Source organism: Castor canadensis, chromosome 2 (genome assembly GCF_047511655.1).
Source record: "Castor canadensis chromosome 2, mCasCan1.hap1v2, whole genome shotgun sequence".
In the NCBI taxonomy this organism is placed as follows: domain Eukaryota; kingdom Metazoa; phylum Chordata; class Mammalia; order Rodentia; family Castoridae; genus Castor; species Castor canadensis.
In genome coordinates, this window is record NC_133387.1 from 85,767,641 (window position 1) to 85,786,601 (window position 18,961).

The 18,961-nt window shown below is 42.0% G+C and overlaps 1 pseudogene; it reads right to left on the bottom strand.

Moving 5' to 3' along the window:
* Nucleotides 1-6,528: 6,528 nt before the first annotated feature.
* On the bottom strand, nucleotides 6,529-18,652 carry LOC141418055 (thyroid receptor-interacting protein 11 pseudogene; annotated as a pseudogene).
* Nucleotides 18,653-18,961: the final 309 nt, after the last annotated feature.

The following is an 18,961-nucleotide window of genomic DNA, read 5'->3' on the forward strand; positions in this document are numbered from 1 at the left end:
AAGAAAGGCACTTGTCCTGTCTGATTTGGGTCAGTCAATTTTTTAAAGTAAAAATGCCACCATTCCACCTGTGTTGCTCCAAGGAACATCTAGGGAAGTTATAAAAATAGTATTTGATAATAAACCCAATAGGGTTTTCATTTTAATAAATATCTATTTATTTATTTTTGGTAGTGGTAATGGGGTTTGAATGAAGGGCCTTAGGCTTGCTAGGTAAGCTACCACTTGCACCACTCCCAGTGAGAACAGATTGTGTAACTCAGGGGAAGAGAGGAGTGTAACAGAGATTCCAGTGGGAACCCTAGTCTCTTCCTCTGTGGCTTTCACTTCTCGGGCCATGTCAGAGTTGGCTAATCTTTGTTAAGACCGTGGGGATTCTTAGGTTGCTGGGGGCTGAGCACAGTGGAAGAGTCTGGCAGGATGGGGCAGGACAGGAGAGGTTAAACAGCTTAGGGGCCCAGCTCTGCTTCTAGTCCCACAGCACAGCATGGGTGGCTCCCAGAATTCAAAAGGCTGTGTTGCAGTGACACCTACCAGGGCAGCCTGCTGGAGGGTCCTGTGAGGTCAGGGATGAGAGCAGTGCATTAGGATGGAACAGTGGGTGTTTGGCATTTGAGCTGGGATAAATCTCACACATCTGGTCCAAGTTCTTCTCAGCTCACAGATAGAAAAAGGGCCTGACAGAGTATGGAAGGGAATTTTCCCCCAGGCCATAAACCAGATTATAGGATGTTTGTGGATCCGACTATGTGTTGTAACTCAGTTCTCTGTGAACTTGCTGTTTGATGTTGGACAGGTCACTTAACCTCCACGTGTTTCAGTTGTGAGGATTACACAGAACACGGAGAGTTTACATGCAGTACGCACTCAGTCAATATTGATACAAGGCCGTTGGGGTGGCACTGGTCTCAGAGAGAGAGACTGAGAGGAAGGATATTACAGTAAAGAAAACTAAATTAATATACTGAAATCCAGCATACTGTTATCCTAATTTGATATAATGATATACAAAAGCAAACCCAGGACACTAGTGATTAGGAAAAGGCATACACAGTGGTAAAACATGAACATTTTGAAACCTCCAGTCTGAGAATTTCCCAGACACAGAGTGCGCAGGTGTTCTACTGAATGACTCACCCAGCAGTAGTTACTCTATTTTATTTGAACTTCAAAGGATGGTGGCCGAAGGGGGGCCAAGTAACCATCTTCAGGAGACACAAGCTCCCCCAGAGTTTTCCTGGAGAATGTTTAAAGAGACTGTACCCCTCTCCTCAGGGAGGTACATTTGTACCCTTTTATGTGATGGGGGGACTGTGTCTGGGGCTAATCTCTACTCCTGTGCTCTGCTCCTGTGGTAAAGGACAGAAGGCCTTGGCCTGAGGCTGAATTGAGGGCCTATAGGTGAAAGGGTGGGCATCTGGGCTGGCCCCTCCTTTCCTAGACTGACCTCAGTCATAATCGGTCAAGCCAGCAGGAGGATGTGCCGGTTATAGGGCTGACCCTGGAGCCTGACTGTCCAGGTTTGCTTTCCCAACTCTGTAATTTATTCTCTTCATTTCCATAGGCAAAGCACATAGCCTCTCTGGGCCTTGGTTTTTCATCTGTAAAATGGGAGTGATACCAATATCCATTTCCTAGGATAGCTGAGAGGATCAACTCAAGCATGAAAAGCATTTGTAACAGCACCTGGTGGCTGTAGGTGTGGCTCAAGTGTTAGAGCCTTGCCTAGCATGCCCAAGGACCTGAGTTCAAACTCCAGTACTACAAAATAAATAAACAAATAAGTGAATGAGTACATCTATTAAGTGCATTCATCTTGTGTGTGACCATCACCATTACTGATGTCTTAAAATTTTTTCATCATCTCAAATGGAAAATCTGTACTTATTAATCAACTTTGCCCATTTTAAAATTGGGGTTTCTATTGTTGTTATTGTTGAGTTGTAGGAGTTCTTTACACATTGCAAATATTAATCCTTTATCAGATAGTTGACTCCCAAATATTTTTCCCCTTTCTATAGGTTTTCCTTTTATTCCCACAAGCTTTTAACTTTGATGAGATCTAGTTTATTTTTTTCTTTTGTTGCCTGTACTTTTGGTATTAGATCCAAACGATTAAAATCATTGCCAACTCCAATGTCATGAAGCTTTCCCTCTGGATTTCTTTGAAGAGTTATACAGTTTTAGCTCTTATGTTTAGGTCTTCTATCTATTTTGAGTTTAATTCTTGTATGCAGTATAAGGTAAAGGTCCTAGTTCATTCTTTTACATGTGGACTCAGTTTTCCCAGCACATTTGTAGAAAAAAAAGTATTTTGTAATTGAATGGACTTGGCACACTTTAGGCAAATCATTTGACAATCTATGTGAGAGTTTATTTGTGGGTTCTTTATTGTATTTCATTGGTCTATATATCTGTCTTTATGCCTATCACTCTGTTTGGGTTACTACAGCTTCATAATAAGTTTTAAAATCAGGAAATGCAAGACCCCAAAATTTGTTCTTTTTCAAGATTGCTTTAGCTGTTTGGAGGTCCCTTGATATTCTTTTATATATTTTAGTATGGGTTTTTCTATTTCTGCAAGAAAGGCCCTTGGGACTTCGATAGGGAACGCATTGAGCCTGTAGATTATTTTGTGTAATTGACATTTTTTGTTTGTTTTTATTAGTATATATTAATGACACAAAGGATTTCATTGTGATATTTCCATACATGTATACAATGTATTTTGATCAAATATTATTTATATTTTAACAACGTCAAATCTTCCAATCCATGAACATATGATGTCTTTTCATTTATTTATAACTTTAATTTCTTTTAGTTACATTTTATAGTTTTCAGTGTGCAGGTCTTTTGTCTCCTTGGTTAAATTTATTTATCTTAAATATATTTTAAACCCTAAAATATTGCTAAATTTATGGTTGGAAGTATGCCAAAAAAAGCTTCACAAATATTATTTTTTCAACCATTTTAACACAACATTCTGCAGATGAGAGACACTGAGGCAAGAATACAGAAGCAAAAGACAGCAAAAAAATTAAATAAGATAGTGTGACACATAGTATGATAGGAGAAATGAGTTTGTGAACACATACAGATATTTGAGTATACACAATGTGTGTGCAAGAGAAAGCCAGGTACAGGTGTGTGTACATGTGTGCATTTGCATGTGTGTCTGCATGATTTTAATGCCTTGTTTTGGGGATTGTTAAAGGATGGAACATACAGGAAAGTATGAATTGATTCATGCATTTTCCTACAATGTAGATGAAGGATTTCCCCGCTTTGCAATTTTCATAACCTATCATTTTTCTTCTTTTTTTTTTTAGACATTCTTGTTCCTACTTCCTGCCTCTTCAAAGTACCCCAAAGCATACACTTAACTTTTAATGTGAAGTACATGAAGACCATCCACTAGAATCTTTTTGAGAGTTTTTCCAAACCTTTTTGAGGTAACTAGAAACATCCAACTGTATGGGGAAAACAAGGTTTGGAATTGTTTAATTAACTACCTGCCTGGTTGATGTCAAAACTGAATATTTAAAATATTTATTTATTAAGTTCTTCAGAGCAGCTCAGAGATGAATATCTTTGGGAACTTACCATTCATGGAAGGTGTCTCACGGGAGACACTCTGACATGAAACTGCCCAAAGTGAGGGATGCCAGGGAAGTTCTGCCTGCAAGGCACTGCAGAGCCAGGCACTGGGGAAACCAGCTAGGAAGCTGGATGTCAAGCACAGACCAGGAGGCAAATCCCTTCCTCCTGCAATGACTCTCCTAGCGGCCTCTACTGGCAAAGCTTAACTTTGTGGCAGCTAGCAAAAGAAAAAACAAAAGGGCCCAGATTGATTTTCACAGAAGATGCAAAAAGGGTGAATTTGGAGCTGAGAGACATTAAATCAATAATCAGTACAAGACAGGAGAGAATAATGTGTACAAAAACAGATGGGCCTGAGAGGGTGTGCATGGGTTCTAGGAGCAGGTATTGATTTTGACAGGCACAACAGGGTCATCCTTATCTATCTATGTTTTGTTTTTTTTAATCTCTTTAACTACAGTCAATCTGGGGGGTTAATAATAGTGATTTTTATACCCCTATATATTATTCGCAGCATATAAAATCTCAGTACAATTAGACTCAATAACTATTGATTGATTGGTTAGTTAACTTTTGCAACACTTTGAATTATGCAGTTTGACAAGTTCAATATGAGCCAGCAGGGCATGCTGTATTTTCAGAAGTACAGAGTCCAGAATGTGGTGGGTGGTTTCCCTTACTACATCTGGAATGTTTTATCCATCCAAACTCCCTCTGTAATAAAGTTTACTAAAAAAACAACAGCAAAGTCACTGTAAATGAATTCTCTCCGTGTTGCATCTAGGATGGTGGAACTTTAGAACCAGAAGGGTTTGGGGACCCACCAGCTAAGAGCCAACTTGCAGGACTGACTTTTGAACATTTCCCATAGAGGCACTAATACTTTCAATTTTAGGCAGATGTAACAGCTAAGACCTCTTCCTCAGTTCTAGGTGGCATCCTGGATGCCCAGGAAGACCAAGTGCTTGAGAAACTTCTTTTGCTACAATTGCATCTTGCTTTTCTTCTCCTGGCCATACTCTATTTTTCCTATTCCATGTCCATTCTCAAAATGCTAGTTCCAAAGCAGGGTTTGGTTCTTAGTTCACTTCTCTTGTCGTGCTAAACACACCAGGCAGCAGGCTTCCTCCACACCCATGTCTTCAACAACCATTCACCTCAACTGACTCACTCACCTGTATCTCCCGCCCAGATCTGTCCTCCCAGCTCTGAGCTCTGGAACCACCTGCTCAACCTCTTTACCTGTGTCCCACCCATGCCTCAGCTCCGATACCACAACATAGCCCTGTCCAGTTCCCTGCTCCACACCTGACTTTCCTTGTCTTTGTCTTAGCCACAGTATCACCATCCAGTCAAGCCAGAAAAATGGGGCTACATCTCCCTCTCCTGTACCCCCACATCCAAGTCTTATTGATTCAATATTCTTAGCACCTCTGTACTCAGTGCACTTGCTTTTCCATTGCTACCACCATAGATAAGGCACCTCTCTTCTGGCTCTCATAATGGCCTCTTCATGGACGTCTTATTTCACTCTTGTCCCCCTCAAATAATTTCTTCACACATTAGTCAAGAAAATGTTCCTCTCTCTCTTTTTTGTTTTTTTGGTGGAACTGGAGTTTGAACTCAGGGCCTCATCCTTGCTAGGCAGGTGCTCTACACTTGAGCCATTTCTCCAGCCCAAGAAAATCTTTCTTAAGCTGAAATATTATGTCATTCTACTGCTTAAGGTTCTTTAGCATGACCTATAAGTGTCCATCATGATCTGTTCTGGCTTACTTCTCCAACATTACCTCTTATTACACTCCCACTCTGCTCGTCCCCAAACCTCTCCAGCAATGTCACTGGGCCTTTGCACATACTGTCTTCAGTGCCTGGAATATCTTCCCACTCTCTCCTTCTTTGCCCAGTGTTTCTATCTCCTCCAAGAGTACATCCCAGACTCAATAACTCTTCCTTTCCACCCTGTGTGCTCTTTGAAGGCAGGACCCCTAAGTGCTCCTCTTTGAATCCTAAGTATCCAAGATGCTGCCTACAACTGAGTAGGAATTGAATTGAATAAAACTGGCTTTTTCCTGAGCCAGAAGACTAAAGTGAGCTGCAGAAGGGAGAGGAACATGTGGCCGCTGACTTTGAACTAATAAAGTACAATTGTGTAGAAGATGGAATTCTGTCTCCCTCATTTCATGGAGTAGAGCCCAAGATAATAGTTGGCTTTCCAAGTTTAAATTTAATTTTTTAAATTTAATTTTAAATTTGAAGTCCATATAAAGGAGATCTTAGCACTTATATCTGCCTAATAGTGAAAAGTGTGCATGTCTGTGTGGAATGTTCAAAAGCCGGCCTTCTGAGTCCACTCTGAGCAGATGTGCCTCCAAACCCTTCTGGATCTAACATTGCATTGATCCTAGATGCAACACAGAGAGAATCAATTTACAGAGTCTCAGAATTTACCTTCTAAAAACTTAGAATCATTTCACCAAGATGTTTCCCGATGAACAATGTGTTGAAGAAATCCCTTTGAGAACCAGAGTACAGTTGTTGGTGGATAGGGGGATTCCATGGTGATGAGTCTGGGATTCATAAATCTGAGAAGGCATCAGGAGTTGGTGACAAGGAGACTCGGTATGGACAGGTGGCATGCCAGTGGCATGGCAGAGCCGAGGTAGGCAAGGGAGTGTCTTAGGCATGAGCAGAGGACCACATCAACAGCCACAGTGAATGGCAGTCCAGACAGGCTAGGGTGGACTGGGATTAGGTAGCACAGAGCTTCCAGGTTCAGAAAACAATTGACAAAAGCAAGTCAGGACTTCACTCTCAGGCACCTGAGACAAGGGCACAGGCACTGGGACAGAGACCCACTGGCTGCTGGAGCTGGGGAATTAGGCCAGAGGTCTTGTCACACAGGTCCTTAACAATTAGCTTTGTCTACAAGATCAGAATGGGACACAGAAGGAAGCCTGGCTGCAGAAGCACCTGCAGGCTGGTCTGGAACTCTTCCTTCCCCTCATCTCTCAGCAGGGACAGGGTGGGTTTCTCCACTGGGATAGCTTTGCTCTCTCTACTTGGGTCTAAGTACCTGCAGGTATAGAGAGGAGGGGGATGTGGAGACAATAAGAGAGTTGCACCTTTCCAGTTTGGAGATTAAGCTGGTAGGCCGTTGGGTTGATGGAGACTCAGTCTGAGAAAGAGCTCCCTCTGCTGGCTGATGCAGGCCAGAGTCTGTGACTCCAGGTGCCTAACAACTGGGTACAAGAAAATCAGTTAGGCTTTATTTTGTTTCTCTCATCTGGTTAGAGATTCTTGGAATCTTCCCTTTTCTTCTCAAATTTATTGAGGTATACTTTACATAAAATGAAATATGTACACAAATACATGTGAGTAACTATGCATCACAATAAAAATATTAAACATTTCTACCACTCAAAAGAGGTCCTTTGTGCTTTTTTTTTTTTTGGACTCAGTCCCTACCTTTGATTATCAGGCAACCACAGATCTGCATTGTGTAAGTGTAGACTAATATTGCCTGCATTAGGATTTCAACAAAGGAATCACACCGTGTGTACTCCCTTGTCTAAAGAATGCTTTTGAAATTCATGCCCGTTGTATGTTTCATTCATTTCATTTCATTGCACAGCAGTATTCCCTTCTACATATCAAAAATTGCTTATCTACTTACCAGTGGATAAACAGTTGGATATTGTTTTCAGTTTGGAGTCATTTTGAATAAAGGCACTGATTCCAAATCTCTTTTGTAGACGTGTTTTCATTTCTCAAATACCTGCAAATGGATTTTGTGTATCATAATCATAAGTGCATTTTTAATTATGTAAGAGATTGCCAAGCTGTTTTCCAAAGTAGCCATATGTCCTGCCAGCAGTGTGTGAGAGTTTAATTTCCTCCATGTCCTTGACGACACTTGGAATTGTCAGTCTTTTGATTTTAGCCATTTTAGTGACTATATTGAGTATTTGAAAATCATTGCTAGGTTTTGCTGCTCTCATGGTTTGAAGTTCTTGGGGCCTTGTAAAATATACATATTTCATTTTTAATTGTGGTTAAAAAAAGGTAACATAAAATGTACCATCTCAACTATTTTCAAGTGCACAGTCTGTAAAGTATATTCATATTGCTATTGACATATCTCCAGGACACTTTCATCTGGTAAACCTGAAACTCTAGATCCATTGAGAACAGTAGTTCCCATTTTCTGTACCCCTTTAAAATTATACTTTTAATTTTGACATAATTATAGATTCACATGCAGTTGTAAGAAGTAAAATGGAAACATCCTCTGTACTCAGCCTTCCCCGCCCGCACCAGCAGTAACATCTTGCAAAAGTACAGCACAATATCACAACCTACTGGGACCTCTATAAAATATACACCTCTCAAAGGAAAACAAGAAGTAAGAGTACCTGGGCCTGGGTTGCAGGCCTGTAATCCCAGCGTTCCGGAAGCTGAGACAGGAGGATCACACATTCAAGGCCACCCTGGACTACATTGTGAGACCCTGTTGAAGAAGAAGAAGGAAGAAGAGCAGAAGAGAGTGAGGGGGTGGAGGAGGGAGAGAGAGAAGAAAGAAGAGAAGGAGGAGGAGAGAGAGAATGAATTGGTTTGGATATTAGCTTTCATACTCCTGTTCCCTAGTCTGGCAACAGGCTGATGACCACAGCTCAATGGCAAAGATACAGGGAGTCTGGGGCAAGGAAGAGGGAGACTCTGGATATTGTCAGGCTGGACGATCTGACCCTCACACTCTGGAGTTGATGGGAATAAGAGGGGAAGTCCTTGAGATAGGGTTACGAGATACTCCTGAGGAGAAGAGAGAACAGGGAAGAGTTAGGAGCTAAATTTATTCTAATTGTAAATGCAAATTTTAAAAAGCTAACCAGAAAGAACAAGACGAAATTTAGCTTGATGAGAAATGAATGTGGAAACTCTCGCCTCATCTCCTCTGGCATCTTCTTCCAGAAGATGATTGCTTTAGGACAGTCCCACACTATCACAATGGGACAATTGCTCCTTTGGAGATAATCTGTGATGTGATGGCAGAGTTAGGGGGCCGGTCACAATTTCTTCTATAACCCCCTCTCTGTCTTTGTCTTTTTCCTTGCACCTGTCTCTAAAGGGCCTCTGTACCTGCCCACCTGCCCACTGTGAATGTCCCCGTGTGCCCTTGGTCCTCTTGCTGGGTAATAATCTCTTCCTGTCAGAAGGCCCCCTTCCCACCTCCTGGATCTCCTTTCTTGGGACCTGCAAGCCTGTCTTCAAACAGATCTGCTGACCTTGCTGACCTTAACTGCCTATTCCCTTCAGTGGGAAACATTTCCAAATGCAGTCTCCATTCTTTCTTTCTTTTTTTTTTTTTTTTGTGGTACTGGGGTTTGGATTCAGGGCTTACACCTTAAGTCACTTCACTAGCCCTTTTTTGTGCTGGGATTTTTCAAGATAGGGTCTCATGAACTATTTGCCTGGGCTGGTTTTGAACTGTGATCCTCCTGATCTCTGTCTCCTGAGTAGCTAGGATTACAGCATGAGCCACCCACCAGTGCCAAGCTGCTGTCTCCATTCTTCAGTCCCTTTCCTCATACCCACCTGTCTGCTTGTCCTTTGGCACACTGCTGGTCACCCCTTCCTGACCTAAGGGTTCTCTGCCTCCCCTCAATCATCTGGTACTGAGGCCTTGTCTGCTGGGTCATCACTCAGTCCGATTGGACACTAGAGGCACGTCCCTCCCTCCTGTCTCCTGCTTCTCCTTTTCCTGTCTCTTTATCTAGGGCCTCTTTGCCATTTCCCCACAGATTTGGGCACCCGTAGAAGTTTCCGAGCATCTTCCTCTTTGAAGCCTTCCATCATCTCTCTCCCAGTCACTTCATCTGCTTCCCCCGTTTCAGCTGAGGCCTCCAAGAGGATGTCCTTGGACTGCTCCCTTTCCAAGGGCCACTTGGTCCTTTATGCACCTGTCTAAATGCTGGGTCACGTCAGGAAAGGGATCTTTGCTTTACCTCTGGGCTCCTAGCACAGTGCCCTCAATATAGTAGAGGCTCAGGTGACAATGCTGAGTTGCATTATCTTACCTATGGTTGTTGGATCCCTCCCTCTGATGGCCTGGCGACATTCTGAAGAGAGGCCAATGAAGCCCATTCTGGCTTACTTCAGAGATACGTCTCAACTAACACTTGGTCCCCGACGTGTGGTAGTCGGCCCTGAGTTGGTTCCCCTAAATGACAGGGAAGTTCTAAATGCAGGACGGAAGTCCTGGGAGTAACTGAGTCATGATTGGCATCCCTGCACAGCTCTGAGCTGACAACAGCGGAGGAGGCAGCATGTGCCTCTTCCAAGTGGCATCTCATTTCTCGGAGGTGACTTTCTGTTGCTTTACAGAGGCTGACACGAAGATTCAGAAGTGCCTACGGGGAGTCGCACCTGAGCCCAGTGCCTGACTGCAGCAGACAGCTGCCTAGTTAAGGCAAATTTTACAGTTAAATTGTGTTCTGCTGGGGACTTGGAAACTACCACAGAAGGACAAATGCAAATGAGCTTCCAGTTCAAGGCAGGGACTTGTGAAGAGACAGCCCTGCTGCAAAACCTAGAGTCACCCGCCAACTATTGTTTTGGGGAAACTTGTGGGCCGTTTCCCAAATGGCTTAGGAATTGCAGCTTTGGTGCAGTGTGAAGAATGTGGTTTTGGACCATGACCATGGCATTGTCATTACAAGCATAGGCAGCAGGCTGCCGGCTTCAAATGTTGGCACCACTACTTACAGACTAGATAAGCTTGGGCAAGTTACTGTAGGTCTCCAAGCCTCAGTTTGCTTACTTGTAAGGTAAAAATAACACATATATATACATATATACGTAGAGAGAAAGAGCAAAAGAAAGACATGACAAACCCGTAATCAAATCAGAGTTAGCAATTTCACCATCATTAGTACTTAATTGTGAGACTTGAGCAAATTATTTAACTCCCATATTTTGAGGTTGTTTTATGAAGATTAAGGAAATATATATGTGTGTTTGGCACATGGTGGGGTCTTTGTGGGTGATAGCCATTACTGACAGGCTGGATGTCATCAGGCCCTTTTGCTTACTTACAATTGTGGGCACCTGCTGACCAGGACTACCTGGGAAGCAAGGTTCCCTGAAAAAAGCAAGAGAAGACAAAGTAAGGTTTAGGAGCAAATGCTTTGCTGTGCCATGATCTGCCTCCATAGCTAGTGATTGCATCCTCTTAAAATGGGGACAGCAGAGGGAAACACATTCATGTGGCATTTCTGGGTAAACCTGTTAGTCTTCAGAGGTGTTGCAGATGTGGGTTGGAGGCAGGACTCTTGGGAGGGGGCTGACAAGGGAGAGGAAGAGGAGGAGAATCAGGAAGGGGAGAACAAGAACTCTTCTCTCAGTAATACCTGAAGGACATCCTAACTTGGAAGAACTAAACCCTGAGTGTGCCCAAGGCCACTTTTCAGTCTTCCGTAGGCCCCACCTCTGCCACCTCCTACAGTGTCCTTCACAGTGCCTTATACACAGAAGGGCCTCAGAGACAGACATGGGGGGATTTCAGGCTCCCCAGCCAGAGCACTCTGCTCGATGGACACCCACGGGCTGCAGAGCTCCAGGCCTCAGACATGTGATGCCCTTCTAAGATGTCCATGATTGGGGGACACTGGGTTGCCAGTCATTCTTTCCTGGCCTTAGTTGTGAACCCTGAGGATCTGACATCTCTTCATGGGCAATGTTTTGATTCTTCACCAAAGAGGGTGGCACAAATCTGGGAGTGACAGTGGAGGTCATGCAAGGTTCACAGGCAAGGGATGGCAGGACCCCAAGTCTTGCTTGGCATGGTACTGGCCAGCTCATAGGTCCAAGGCCACTGAGTCCAGGCTGCAGTCACGATGAGTTCTGCACCATTTGTTCCCTGCCTAATGGCAGTGGGAAGGAAGGGCTGGAAGGGCTATTTGTTCCCCCAGGATAGGAGTACTCAGAATATCGATTCTCCCTCATTGATAGTGCATGCTAAGTGACTGAAAGGCCTTTAACTCAGTAATGGGGTGCTTGTTATTTATTTTGCTAAACTCTTTTTTATTGTGGATGAAGACATTGCCAACTTACATATATCATTTTTATTTGGGGTATTGTCTTCTTTCCCTCTTGCAGTATTCCTAAGAAATTAAAAAATTCATTCACTTTAGTTTTATAACACAATCTAATCTTAGGTTGGGTTGGAAATTTCTCACATTTAGTTATTTCCCTATGAATCATGACAATTTATCAATTTTAAATAGTGAAAATTTAGTAAGTTAAGAATAAAGATGTAAATAATCACAAATGTCAGCACATTAAAGTTCTTATTTTCCCCACAGGAACATGTAAAATAAATATCACCTAATTCATCTGATATTTACAAAACTAAAGGTAAACTTTTGTTGATGGAAGATGTTTTAAACATTTTGATACGTGAAAAACTTCATGAGTGTAAAACAAGAGTCACATGACTTGAAATTTGGTGTGTTCTGGTTTCATCCTGCCCTGTCCCTGAAGCTATAACTTGCTCTTTTTATTTCCCACTTATTGACTGGCTAAGTATTTTTAAGTCTTTCTGCCCCTTGAAACTAACCATGGAAAGGTTAAAAGAAATGAAAGCTTTATTTGGGGGATACTGAAGTTTCAAGAAAGGCATTTCTTTTTCCCTGTGGATTTGTTGTTTACTTTTGCTTTCTTCTCCTTTTAAAAAACAAACAAGAATGTTTAGGAGACAGATGCAGTGGTTCACACTATAATCCCAGCTACTTGGGAGGCAGAGACAGGAAGATCAATGTTCAAGGCCAGCCTAGGCTAAAAACTGTTACCCAGACTATTTCTCAAAAAATAAGCCAGGCATGATGGAGATGTGCATCTGTTAATCTCAGTTTCATGGGATGCATAAATAGGAGAATTGAGAGTTGAGGCCCACGTGGGCAAAAAGCACAAGACCCTATCTGAAAAATAACTAAAATTAAAAAAAAAAAAAAAAGCTGAAGGCTTGCTTAGCAAGCTCAAGGCCTTATGATGTAAATAAGTTACTTAGGAGACAGACAGGTGACATCATGAAGCAGCAAACCTCAGTTATTTAAGTTTTTAGAAAACAGTTTAAACCATAAACACATAATCAAACTTCCAGTCTTCTAATACATTGGAAATCTACAATTTGTCACAGTAAAATTTACATATGTAAATGATATATGTAACTCTCAGTACTGCTCCAAAAAAGTGTTTAGGAACTCAAGTTCACAAAGGAATTTTCTGCGATAGAATATTTAATTACAGTTGAAAATCTTGAGGAATGTTGTGAAAAACCGTGGGACCTAAGGCAACATCCAACCACAAGTTTTACCAAGTTCATAGGGAAATAAACAGTAAAAATTACTGTTAAAATACTGCAGTGAGTGTGCTGTGAGCGTCCTACAGCCAACATTAGAATTCCCTGCTTCATCTCTGTCTGGTCACTAAGAAGGTTCCTTGAGCAGACGACTCATCTCTCACACAACTTAGTTTCAGAAGTCAATGAGTTATGTCTGCTTAGCTCAGTGGACACTTAGAATGCACACTAGGGAGCTATAGTTTCAACGATTACAAGAAAAACATTAGGTACTGTAGCTTTCTAACAAGCTCACATACTTAAGCAGCCCTGTAATATCGTGCTCTGTGATATTGGATGTGCAATCCACCCACAACAGCTGTCAAACTTAGGGTAAGGTACTGGGTGAGGGGGACAGGTTGGTTTGGTCAGGGAAAGAAGTACTTAAAATGTCGTAACGCATTTCATATGGTGACATTCTACTTAAATATCTACCATGCACCTCCTTTTCAAAACAAAACAATTTTTTCATGTTATTTCTTCAAAATGAAAGACCATGTATTTTTTTTAGCTTAGAAACTAGAATTTCTGTTGCTCCACACAGACATGAAACTTCAATGGCAAGCAGTAAATGATTTAGGATAGTCAGCAAAAATATGCTTTAAGGGGCTTATAAAAGCCTATATTAATTCAGGTGGTCAACTTTGGATGGTTTGACTTTAAATTTTTCAACTTAATGATGGTGCAAAACTGATGCAGATCTAGTAGAAACTGTAGTTCTGTTTCATCTTTTTCTGGGATGGTATGCTCTCTGGGTGCTGGGCAGCAGAAGGGAGCCAAGCAATCATGAGGACACATGACGAGTACTCTATGGCGTGCTGTGTACAGAGGCTAAGGATGGTAGGGAGGTTAGGTGTAGTAAATGTGTTTTCAATTTAAGATGTTCTCAGCTCACACTGGGTTTACAGGGATATCACACACGTAAAATGAGGAGCATCTGTAATGTCATAGAGAAAAAACAACAGGCAAACCTGGTAGGAAGCAGCTTAACATTTCTAATATGAACTTTGATGACAGCTTCCTTTAAAATGTACTGAAGAATAGCAAAATAAATAAGTTACTTAGGAGATAGGTGACATCATGAAGCAGTAAACCTCAGTTATTTAATTTTTTAGAAAAAAGTTTAAACCGTCAACACATAATCAAACTTCCAGTCTTCTAATACATTGGAAGTCTACAATTTGTCACAATAAAATTTACAACCAAATTTACTTCTGGCCAGAGCCGCACATGTTTGGATTAATCTCATTTTCATCTTTGTTATACAAATGTTTCTATCTTAAAGGCATATCTAAATTTACAAAATCTGCAAGAAATGCCTTTTAAATGTACAACTTCAACAATGAATGCAAATAAGAACGTCCTGATAGAACTAAACTTCAAGTCAGAGTTTTTTTTATGTTTATAAAAAATTAAATAAATACTATCTTACTCTTAAGGTTCAAACAGATGGTGCTGTTGCTGTTGAAGTGATCTCACTGCCCTCAGTGACCACTGTGACAGGGACACACAGTCGTGGATCACTGAGTCTCAAGCAGTAACACCTCAGGCAGAGGCAGCAGGTGGCAGGTTTGGTGATATTGCTGACTACAGCGATATGGCTGCAGCTGCACAGTGAAACTTACATCAAAGTTGTATTTGTGTGAGGAAACCCAGTATTAGATGATACCTTTAAACAGCCACCGCAGCTCTTGAAACTAAGCGGTATGTCCACACCATGTTCTCAACAACCATAACTATTGTTCATGCAACCCTGGATGGATCTCAGCAGAACTGTGCTGAGTAAAATCACCCATTTCAAGAGGTGATATAATGCATGACTTCATCTATACAACATTCTTGATATAACAAAATTATAGAGATGGTGACAGTGGCTGTCAGGGATGAAGGCGGGAGGCAGCGAGGGTGGCTGGGATTAGGAAAGGGCAGCTCAATGGATCCTGTGCTGGAAGAGTTGTGTCTTGACTAGGTGGTGGTCACACACACATACACACATGACACAGTTGCACAGAACCAAATACAAATTCTATCTAGGGCACCTGGGAGCTCCCAGGGAGAGCCTCGCTCTCAGCCTGTTCATGCCAAGTCCTCCAAAGATGAATAATATATGCTTCAGATGATTTTCTATCCTATGCAGAAAAGCCGCTACTAGTTTTGTTTCATTTTTTTATAAATCCCTTGATAATCTTTAAAAGGTGAACCCTCTGTCTCTAGCTAAAATGAGCTTGAAAATCAGAGAAGGAAATAAAAGCGGATCTAGGTAGCTACCAGTATTTATGTGTTCCCTTTTTATTTCTGTAAATTAAGATAAATCAAATATTTCTAGCTTAAATTAGGTCAAATCAGAGAAGGAAAAAAGCAGATTGCTCAACTGACACCTGCAATTTCTAAAACAATAAAAATATTTTTTATTAAATTTAGAGAAATTACCACCACAAATATGAATTCTTTTGAAAGTCCACTTTGTGATAAAATAAATATAGTGTTCATACTCCCTTTAAAGTGCAAGATAGCCTCTGGTTTCAGAATCACCTGTTGCTTTAGCAGGTCTTTTGGCACAGTGCAAGCACTGTTGTCAGGTGACACTGGCAAAGTGTCAATGTGGACAGAACATCTGGGATGGGTTTCAAAAGAAGATGCCCGGGTCCACCAAGTCCAAGTCCAGCGGGGTTAATAAGAGGCACAGCTGCAGAGCGGGGACCAAGAATGGATTCATGTCTGCTCTTCTACCCGCCCTGGGTTCTGTTGTACCTTTAAAACTTGTGCATTTGTGTCCAGTTGTCTCCTGGTGAATCTAGATGTTATATGTCATAAACAGGAAGCTTTGGTGAGGGGACAGATGGACGAGATTCCATTTCTAGAAATTTAACAAAAAGCTCTGAAAAAGAACTCTTAAGAGTAGATTGCTGATTTGGTGTCAGAGGTATGTTGGGGACACTTTTTGATCCTTCTCCATGCCACCCAATCATCCACCTGGCAATACCTCCTTGATCCTCATTAAACAACTGCTCCATCTCCTCCTTCTTCATACCAAGGATGGTTCCCATTAACCGTAATACTTCATGTTGCTTACTTTTTGGTGTGTGGAAATGACCAATGAGAAGATTTCTCATGAGGACTTTGTCCACTTTTCCTTCTGTGATGTTTACTAAGTTCATCAATTTCTTTTGTGTATCATCCAGCATTTCCTGTCGGAGCTCAGTTTGTTTTTGAAGTTCTTCAATCTGTTGTTCCTTTAGATCTAACTGTTCTGTAAGTCTGGATGCTGAATCCAGTGCTGCATTCGCTTCATCCAAATGTTCTTGCAATGATAATACTTTTGCTTCAAGATTTTCTGCCTTTGTCTTCCATTCGGCTGCAAACGTGTTTTTGTTTTTCTAATTCAGCAGAATGCATCGCGTTTTGCTCGTGTTGGAAGTGCTCTAGGACCATCTGTAGGTTACTTAATGACAGCGCATACTGCTTTACTTGGTCCTGAGAGACAGTGAGCTGGGCTGCACATTCATCCCTCTGCTTGGAGACGATGTGCAATTGTTCTCGCAATGACTCCACCTGCACACTGGCTTGGTAACTTGCATTTTCCATTGCCTTAGAGGATGAGAGTAGCTTTTCCTCCAATGATGTGACTTTCTTTCTCAGTTTAGCCTCTCTATCTTCCACGGCCGACAATTTCTGAGTGTGACACTCTTCCGGTTCTAACAGACGGTTGCACAGTCTGTGGAGCTCCTGGTTTAACTGTGACTCTTTGTCCTGTAAGTGGTGGACTTCATTCTGTAGGGCGCTGTTTTCCACTTGTTTCTGTTTCAGGGCCATCATGACTTGGTCTCCCTCCTGTTGCAGTGCAGTTGTCTTCTCCTGCATTGACTCGACTGTAATTAAAAGCGATTTAGCTCCCCAGCCTCACCTGTTCTTTTTCTTTCAATAGCTGCTCCAAAGCAAGAGCCTTCTTCTGCATTGAATTGTACTCTAACTCTTTTTCTCGAAGCATTAGAGAAAACTTCATGTTAGTCTCTTGTAATGCTTGATATTCTGTTTCCTTTCCCCTGGGTGTTTCTACTAGTTGTTCATTTTCCACTTTTAGTTTAGAAATGTCCCTCTCTAAAATTAACATTCCTTCCTTCAGGTTTGTTACTGTGTGCTTCAAATGCTCATTTTCATTCACTTTGTCAGTGAAATTTTCATTTGAAGAAAGTGGTCACTTTTGGCTTTGATTAAGAGGTCTTTTTCCTTCAGTAAGTGTTTTAATGCAGCTTGTTTCTCTTTCAACTGCTTAATGTTTGAATCAATTTTGTCATGTTCCTTTCTTTCTAGTTCTGAGGAGGCAGCAATCAAGTCAGACAATGTGTGATTGCTTTCCTGGAGTGTTCTAATTGTTGCATCCTTTTCCTGCAGCAGTTTTCTCAACTCTTCTACCTCTTCTTGAAGAAAATGAGAAAACTCACTCAATCCAGCAGACGCACTTGCTGTAAGGGACTCTGCTGCCTGGGAGGTAAATGATGATCCAGAAGAGAGCAGGTGTGACAAGATATCAAGTTTTCCTAGAAGAAGGTCCTTGGCACTACAAAGCTGTCTTATGCTTTGCTGAACTTGTGGTAATTCTTGTCCCAAATGTTTGAGTTTGATTTCATTCTGCTCATAACTTTGGATCAGGCCAGTGTAGTCTTCTTGTAATTTAGAATTGTTATCACGGTCCACCAAAACTTGGGCCTGAAGTTGATAAAGTTCCTCCAGAATCTGGGCAGACTCATGCTGAGTGTTTTGCACCGTGGGGATCACCTGCCATTTCCATTCTTCTATTCTCTTTACTTGCTGTTTTAATTTATTACGCTCCTCTAGCAGCTCCTCAAACTGATGACTACTTACACCTCCAACCTCATCCCCAGGACTGGAAGTTTGTAAAACTGCCAACAAAGTTTCACATTTCTGACTCAGTGCATCTATTTCAATGTCCTTTTCTCGAATGATAAGTGACAAATTCTGAAGAGTTTCTCTAAACATATCTTGACCAGTACTTTCAAATCTAGTGCACAGTATTTTATTGTCGTCTTGCAGCTTAATGAGTGCTGCTTCTTTGGCAGCAACGATATCCATCATTTTGTGGTATTCTCTTTTCAAATGGCTGGTTTCCCTTGTCTTCTCCTCCAAAACAGCGAGTACTTGTTCTCTCTCCCTCGCGTAGGCCTGCAGTTGCTGTTGAAGGCGGGTCACATCCTGGGGGTAGGAAGCAGAAGACATTCTCGCCTGACGAGCTTGCATGTCCAAGTCTTTCTGCTGGATAATCTCTGTTTCAATGAACTGCCTTTCTTCATTCAACTGGGTTTTTAGTTGTTCAATTGTTTTTTGTAAATCCTTAATTTCCTCATCTTTCTCTAAAAAGAGCTGGCTATGTGTGATGTTCATTTGTTCATGCTGGTGTTTAAACTCATCCATTTCCTTCTTCTGCTCCTGTAAAGCCCGAAGCAGTTGCATCTGACTCTGCTTTTGATCTTCAATTGTCTTTTGATGATGTTTAATTTCCTCTTCCAGATGATCCTTGAGTAGATTCAGTTGACACACCTCAGATTCTAGTTTTGTGGTACTGTGGAGGGTTTTAGGCTTAGCCCCAAGTGCAGTTTGAGTCTGCTGCTCTGTTTCCTCCGTCTCCATCAGCATCTCCTGGATCAAGTTGGAAATTTCTCCAGTAAGGGAAGCCAGGCCGCCCCGGACTTGACCCAGAGACTGGCCCAAGCCTGAGGCGAGGCCCCCTAACCAGGATGACATCGCTGCGGGTTGAGAAACGACCTGGTCCGCTCCGCGAAAAGCGTCCAGCGCCGTCGGACTACCCCGCCAAGTGTCCTCCAGCCGCGACCGACGCGTCCCCAACAAAGCCTGGGGTTCTAAAGCAGGACGCGGAGCTCCTAGCAACGCCTGGTACAATTGACACCAGCCTGGGACTTAAACGCAGTGACAGTCACCCCAAGG